Consider the following 7970-nt stretch of genomic DNA (forward strand, 5'->3'; position numbering starts at 1 on the left):
ACACAGGGAATCCATTTGCTTGGGCTGTCCCCAAAGCATCTGCCTCAGGCAGGGACTGTTCAAGAAAAGTTTCATTTCTTTGGGACAAAACAAGAAAGAAAGAAGGTAGATATGCCTAAACTGCCTTCTGGAATAGCAGTTTGCTGGGTTTTTGTAGCAAAAGTTAAGGGAGTGTCCATGATGCAGGAAAGTGAGCTGGGAGAGAGAGCCTAGCCGAGAGCTGGAGGAAGCACAGTGTCCAGCACACAATTTATACATTGTATACTGAAAGCTTGTATCCTGACTGGTTCCTGAGGCTGTCTTTCTTTGGTGCAGAACTCCCTCTGAGGATAATGTTGCAAAATAAGCTTTCCTGCAGTATCCTCTGACCTACACACAAAGTCTCAAGCCGCCTAAGGAATCTATTCTTGTCTTAACCCTATAGGTTGACTCAAGAAGAAAAAATTTGCAATTTTATGAAATCAAAATATTGTTTTATGGTTTTATATATGTGTATGATATCTTTGATTCCAACAGTTTTGATCTGCAACACCTGGAATACAATTTTTACAATTATAAAACATAAAATAAACAGTAAACGTAAACCACAACTAAGATTAAAAACAGTAAGGACCATCACAGATGACTCAGCAAATCACATTAGTATTCAACAGCTTTAAAAAACTACAACAAGGGCCCAGCACAGTAGTCTAGTTGAAGTCCTCACCTTGAATGCACCAGGATCCCATATGGTTGCTCCATTTCCCTTCAATATCCCTGCTTGTGGTCTGGAAAAGCAGTAGAGGATAACCCAAAGCCTTGGAAACTTGCACCCACATGGGAGACCCAGAAGAAGTTCCTAACTCGTGGCTTCGGATCAGCTCAGCTCTGGCCATTGTGGCCACTTGGGGAGTGAACCAGCAGATGGAAGATCTTTTTCTCTGTCTCTTATTCTCTTTGCAAATCTGACTTTCCAATAAGAACAAATAAATATTTAAAAAAAAACTATAACAAAATTGTTAAATAATATATAGAAAGATAAGGATCTAATTGATAAAGAATGAAATACTTCAGAACAAACACAGAAACTCTAGAATTAAATAAAAACTGAGGCTAAAATTATAATCTTTGAAAAAAAACATTAATTGATGGGTTTGATAACTGTACATTGCAGGAAAAATGAATCAGCCTACTTAAGTTTCCTAAAGACAAAAAGAGAAGGAATAATGGAGAAAAGCAAAGTAAAATAGTATCAAATAATAAAACATGAATAATTACATGAGAAAAGAAAAGTATAAAATTGTAATTGTCTGAAGTTAAACACTTGAAGAAATGTGACTGAAATGTACCAAAGTAGGATGTGGAGGTGGAGGGATTTAACCTGCCAAGAACAAAGATCAACGAATTCCAAAGCAGCCAAATTTAAAGAAAAAGTCACATAGGCATATCATGGTTGAATCACTGAAATTAAAAAAAAAAGCAACTTTAAAGCAAGAGGGGAAAAAAAGATATCCCAAGCAAGGAAAAAGAGGGTAGCAATGACAGCAACTGGTGAGGAACAAGGCAAACTGGAATATAAGATCGTGACCATTTACAAGAGACTGGGGCAAAATTTCCCAACTTAGACTAAAGGCAAATCGAAGCATACAGCTAAATGAAAGCCATCAAATGTCATCATTGGCAGATCAATACCACAAATTCACAGAGAGGTAGCTGTTCAGGCCAAGGGGAAATAAGCTGAAATCAAAAAACTCAATATCAACAGAACGGAAAGCAGAACACAAACATGGTATGTGCACGTGAGCACGCAAATGTGTGCGTACACATGTACGTATCTTCACATTTTAAAAAGATAATTGGTTGCAAAGCAAAAAATAGTGCGTGTTGACATTCAGAACAGAATGCATATAGAAGAAAAATATACGACAAGACAATAAATAAACACCATTGTAAGATTACAACATTGTGGATTAGTACAGTATGAATTTGAGTAGACAGCGATTGGGCTTCTGAGTATCTAACATAAACAAAAATAAAACAAATGTAAAAATTCTACAGAGCGAAGAAGATAACATACAAAATACACGTGGCTAGTCCAAAATGACACGGGGATAAGCATAAAATAGTGCAGACAACTACAACACAAATGAAACTTAAAAATCAAATGTGCCAATCTATCATATTAATGTGTTACAGTAAATGTAAATGGGTTAAATATTTCGATTTAAAAATGGGAAGATTTTTTCCAGACTAAATAAAAAGAATTATTCTACCATGAGCTATTTATACGAAAAAGTATGTAGATAAGATAAAATGAGCAGAATAAAAACAAAGTTTGTAAATATATACGTAGCAGTCTCCTATGTACACACTAACCATAAAGAAGCTTGTGTGGCTACATTAATAACACATAGACATCCAGCTAAGAAGTATTCTCAGAGGTAAGTGCTTGATTATCACATAAGTTAAAAAAAAATGTGGGGCGGGGAGCCAATTCAGCACAAATACAAAATACAATATAGTTTTAAATGTGTATGTGCCTGATTATATAACTTGAAGCTAAGCGAAAAAAAAAAAGTATGAAACTGAAGAGCTAAGCATACAAATTCACATCATATTTGAGGTTTTTGGCAGTCTGAACTCATCAACGAATAGTACAGCAAAAAAAAAATCAGCATGGACATGAAAACAAAGATAATGAGTATTTGAAAATAAAAATAATATACTAGCATGCACATTATCTTCTTCACACTCTATAGCTCTATGATTCCATAGAGAGAATAATGGAATGAGAAGAACAGGCTCATTCTACGCACTCCAAACTCCCCTAACTGGCATACTAGATTTATCTATTTTTCACATCTTCCCCCAACTCGAGTATTTCACACCTGTTTTATGCTCAATCTCTTCACTTGGTCTGTCCCATTTGGCCAGAATTTTCCTCTTGAATGTCTTGCCCTACACTCCACTTCCAACCTACTATCTTTTCCCCAAAGCAGCTAGATCTGATTAGGTGTGAGTGTCTCCTTCAGGAAAGCACTTCTGGACATACCCTGTTCCCCCTCTTAAGGCTGAGATCACTCTGGAAACACCACCATTCCTCTTACTCAAGTCTAGCCTTTTCACTAGTGCATGCATTTCTGAAGAACACAAGACACCACAGGTATATCTAGTTGGTGCATATCTTGGCACACAGTTGCACTTTAGAATACTTAGAATTAGACAACTCACAAATCAGGGGTGTTACTTAAGATTATCCTTCAGTCTCTTCTCTGGTCAGGAATATGACCTGTAAACAGGACAGTTCAACCAGCAACACCAAAGGCTCAAAGTTGGAAGAAACTAAATACCCAATCCGTTAATGAGTCTCAAATCTCCAGTCACACACCTGAGCCGCCTTGAACACAGAGTCAACAGGGTCTCGCCAGCTGCCTAATAAGTCTCAAACCAGAACTTCTCAGGTAAGAAACCCCAAATCCGTTAAGAAAAATGAAGACAGGAAATATGTACCATTGACCCACTAAATCTGAGTAACATTTGTTTTGGAACAACAGATAATACAGATAATACTTTTTTGACATGTTATGTTTTTTTCTTTTTTTTCTTTTTAATTCTGGATGTGTATATGTTCAAACTGATATAAGAAAAAGCAATTCAGGATATGTACTCCAAAAGTCCAATGGAAACATGAGTGAACTGAGTAGTAATATCATCTGAGCTGCCTCACTGGGTAGAGAGAATGTTTTTTGCTACTGCGCCTGTGAAGCAGAGCTGTCTCTCAGCAGGGACATGATAGTTATCCAAGCGCACCTGGGAGTTGTAGCACACCAGTTCCTACAAAGGAAGAGTGAGATCCCAAAGCAAGACCCAAGATCTCTGATACAGAAGAACAGGTGCAGTGCTGCTACAACATCTGAATAAAAAACACTATATTCAAAGGTAGGATTCTGACTCAAATCTATCCAGTCACAAAGCTGAGGATGTCAGAAAGCAGAGTATTTGTATTCTATCAAAACACAATTTCTTCTTAAAATAAAAAGTGAAGATCACAGGCTTGCTTCGAAATGTCTAGGATGCTTCAAAGCAAAAATAATATCGAACAGATATTTTAATTGTGAAAAGAGATTCAGACTAAATATAAATGCAAAAAAAAAAAAAGTTAAAGGAACCATTTTGTGCATATGGCTTCTTGGGAGAAAGCACTGAAGGTTTCTAACAGGAAGGTGGCACCATAGCTCAACTACTCCAGAACTTTCATTGCCCTTTGGGCGCTCTGTGGCATTTTCCCACAAGACACTCACCTTTGTAATCCTACCTCCTGCCCAAGACGCTACAGTTTGCAGCTTGCAGAGGCTCAAAGCTGTCAGTCTGCACCTCTCTAATAAGGACATCACCCAGATCAGCTCAGCATTATCAGGAGACACACAAGAAATGTACTTTCCTAGATCCTCCTCCATACCTCTAAAATCAACTCCAGGACAGCCACAATTTATGTGTGAACAGCAATGCCCTCATGACTCAGATTGCTAATGTCGGCAAAGCACTGACACAGATCCAGGGTTCTAGGGGCGACCTGGCATCAGCCACACCAGAGTGATCTCTCTACAGGGATCACTGGTTCCCACTCAGAACAGAAGGCCTGGAAACTACAGATTCGCAGCTGCTTCTGGGGCCACGGTTTGGACTTCCAACTTGAAAGCCATTTTTAAATGTTTTGTGTATTTAAAAGGCAGGAGAGAAAGACAGAGAGAGAGACAGAGAGAGAGAGACATCTCCTATAATCTAGTGCACACTCTCTAATACCTTTAGCAGCCAGGAGTGGGACAGCCCAAAGTTAGGAGCTAGGAATTCATCCATGTCTCCCATGCAGGTGGAAGGAACCAACTACGAAAACCATAACCTGCTGCCCCTCAAGGTAGGAAAGTGGGAGCTGCAATGAAGATCAGAGCCCAGACTTGAAATCGAGTACTCCAATTCAGGACACGACTGTCAACATCTGACAACTGTTAGGCCAGTTTTACCCTGACAGTTCAGAGAGAAGAGAAGGCAAAAGCATATTCTTTATGAGCCAACACTAGGACCATAACACATGCTCAGCTTCTGTTCATAGTAAGGCCTCAGCTCCAGTCATATCCTGGTCAAGAAAACAGCCCTTCCAGAAGCAAAGGCAGAAATTTCACTCCTCCTGCACCCTACCACCGGCATTTATCAGTTTCCTTCGGTGTTAAGGAGAAAAGTGACCTCGCTTTTCCACACTGTGCCCCTGAGAGTGCCCTGAGCAGCCTGTGAATTCAGCAGTGCAGCTTTGAGAGTTTCTATGGCATGATGAAATAAACCCAAAATGAGAAAAAAAAAAAAAAGAGGAGGCTGCAAATCGCAACAACGACTGTAGTTTGTGGGTAAGGTCGGTGTAGGCCAGGACAAAATACTGTCAGCCTCTATGTGCAGGATCAGAAAGCTGACTGTTCAGTCCCAACGAAATGCCGTACCGGCCCCACGGCAGCCCATATTTGCCTGGTTTGTCTCTGACCTTCCATTAAATTGAAGCACATCTTGCTACCGCTTTCTCTCTTGGGTCTTTATTCAGGAATATGGAGAACACACACAAGGCACTAATCCTTCCAGCCAAGAAAGTAACAGTGACCAACTGCTGACAGAGCCCCAGCATGCACCCAGCTTGGACCGAGGACAGCACCCCATTACCAGCCTCGTTCTCTGGGTCCAAGGATAGCCACGGAACACATCCCAAACCTTTTCCCTCTGTGCTCTTGCCTTACATTCTGTGCTTCCATCATGTACTTTTGATCCACTTTCTGCAAAGATTTCTGCAATGTCTGGTGTCTGCCACCTTGTTCAGCATTGACATAAATCTATTGGTAAGTAAAGGCCAACCAGTGTTCATTTCAGGGAGCTCCATTGGTTCTACACACAGTCTTTCAGGAGGCTGAGACAGGTTAAGGAAATCTACGTCAAGCCTTCAACAGCCTCTCCTGTACCTCGGGAGAAGGTGGTGTTGTTAAAAGTGATGGCCAAGTTGGAGCAAGTGCTTGGGCCTCTGTGACACCACACACTGGAACCACCTAAACAAGGCCCAGAGCCAGCACTAAGCTATCTTTCAGATTTTCTACTCAGAAGAAACCATTCAATGGGAAAACCTTATTTATTTCCTTGGGATTCAATAAAACTTTGACTTTGCAATGGGGACTTCTGATTATTTTGTGTCACCGACAATCATGTCATTAGCCCCAAATATGTATTCTCTAAAACACCCCAGGCATCAGAGGATGTGTTTCTAATGTAATTCAAACACACTACTACCAGAACTGTTCTGCTCTTTCAGCATAGCAACATGATGAAAGGGGTGAAACTGTGAAGCTTGCTTGGCATGATTCGCTCTTGATGAACCCATTTCTGCTTTCAACTATTACTACTTTCCTTTTCTAAAAGTACACAACCATCTGTTCAATGTTTTGTTCTAGAACATTGCCAAGGAAATGGATTAGAATCAAGGAATTGCAGAGCCTAGAATGGCATCATCATATGGAAATATAATGAAACCATGAATGCGAACCACAGGTGTTCGCTTCAGTTTTCTCACAGCCATCCTATAAAGTATACAGAAACAGGTGAAATTAATGAAGATGATGTGTTCACTTTAACACACAAGACCCAGGTGGTTTTTCCTTTGCAGTTCAGCTTTCTGGTTCCCTGTGGGTCCAGCACGGTAGCCTAGCAGCTACATTTCTTGCCTTGCAAGCACTGGATTCCATATAGGTGCCAGTTCATGTCTCAGCAGCCCTACTTCCCATCCAGCTCCCTGCTTGTGGCCTGGGAAAGCAGCCAAGGATGGCCCAAAGCCTTGGGACCCTGCACCCATGTGGGAGACCCAGAAGAGCCTCCTGGCTTCTGGGTTCGGCTCACCTCAGCTCCAGCCATTGCAGCCACTTGGGGAATGAATCATTGGATGGAGGATCTTCCTCTCTGTCTCTCCTCCTCTCTGTTTATCTGACTTTCTAATAAAAATAAAATAAATCTTAAAAAAAAAAAAACCCTCTTCCCTGTGACTTACTGGTCACTCTCCTGGACGGTGACACAGCCGCAGCATTGGTCACATGGCCACCCACACTGTCACAGATCCCGGGACTCTGTATTCAACTGCTGCCTGTGTGGGATTTTAGCCCTAAAGCAACTCCTAAGCAAAAGAGGGACAGGTGTGGAACTGTAAGAAAGCCCTGAATATTCTAGACAAGTAAGAGTCAAATGGAATTCTTGGGCACTTTGAGCTTTAGTTAGATGCAAGTGGGTAAACGATGCTTCACCTCTTGAAACCAAGTGCCTCAGAAATCAAAACTGCAATTGTGTATAAGCAGAAATGCCCCGACTTACTGGAACTACAAAACGACACAGTGAACACGCAAAAATGACGCATTAGCAAAGTATCACAAACAATGTTAGGAACAATTATATGTCAAGGGCCTGTTTCAATACAACATTATCGTTATTATTATGACTACTTATATATCCTAATGAAGGGGGAAGCCATTTGTGAATAAGCAAGTGTTTTTGAGAAGATGATATGGCACTGCCTTCTTCACAACCAACTTGTCAAGCAACACATGGCTACTACGCCGTCAATTAACTAACTTCTGGTGAAACAAATAAGATTTTTGAGTTTCAAAAATATCGCCCTTCCTGGCTGAAATGTGAAAACCAAGTAAAAATGCAAACTATAAATGAGATGTAATTTCCAGTGTGTAAGTCTTGTCTGACCCCAATGCTTTTCTCCCACAAATCAAACTTGCTCTGCAGAAATAAAAACGCTGTTTCACAGGAGACACTCACAAAGCCAAAAACTCACCTGGAATGCAGCCACTGCTGAAATCACAGAAGGAAGTACAGGTGAGGCAAGGAAGAGCATCCTGTTGTCACCACTGCTGAGAAAGCCAACAGGACCTGGAGAACGGGGAGCCTGGCCTCAACACTCCATATAC

This window comes from Ochotona curzoniae, unplaced genomic scaffold, assembly GCF_017591425.1.
Source record: "Ochotona curzoniae isolate NIBS_2020 unplaced genomic scaffold, NIBS_Ocur_1.0 contig_2318, whole genome shotgun sequence".
NCBI lineage: Eukaryota > Metazoa > Chordata > Mammalia > Lagomorpha > Ochotonidae > Ochotona > Ochotona curzoniae.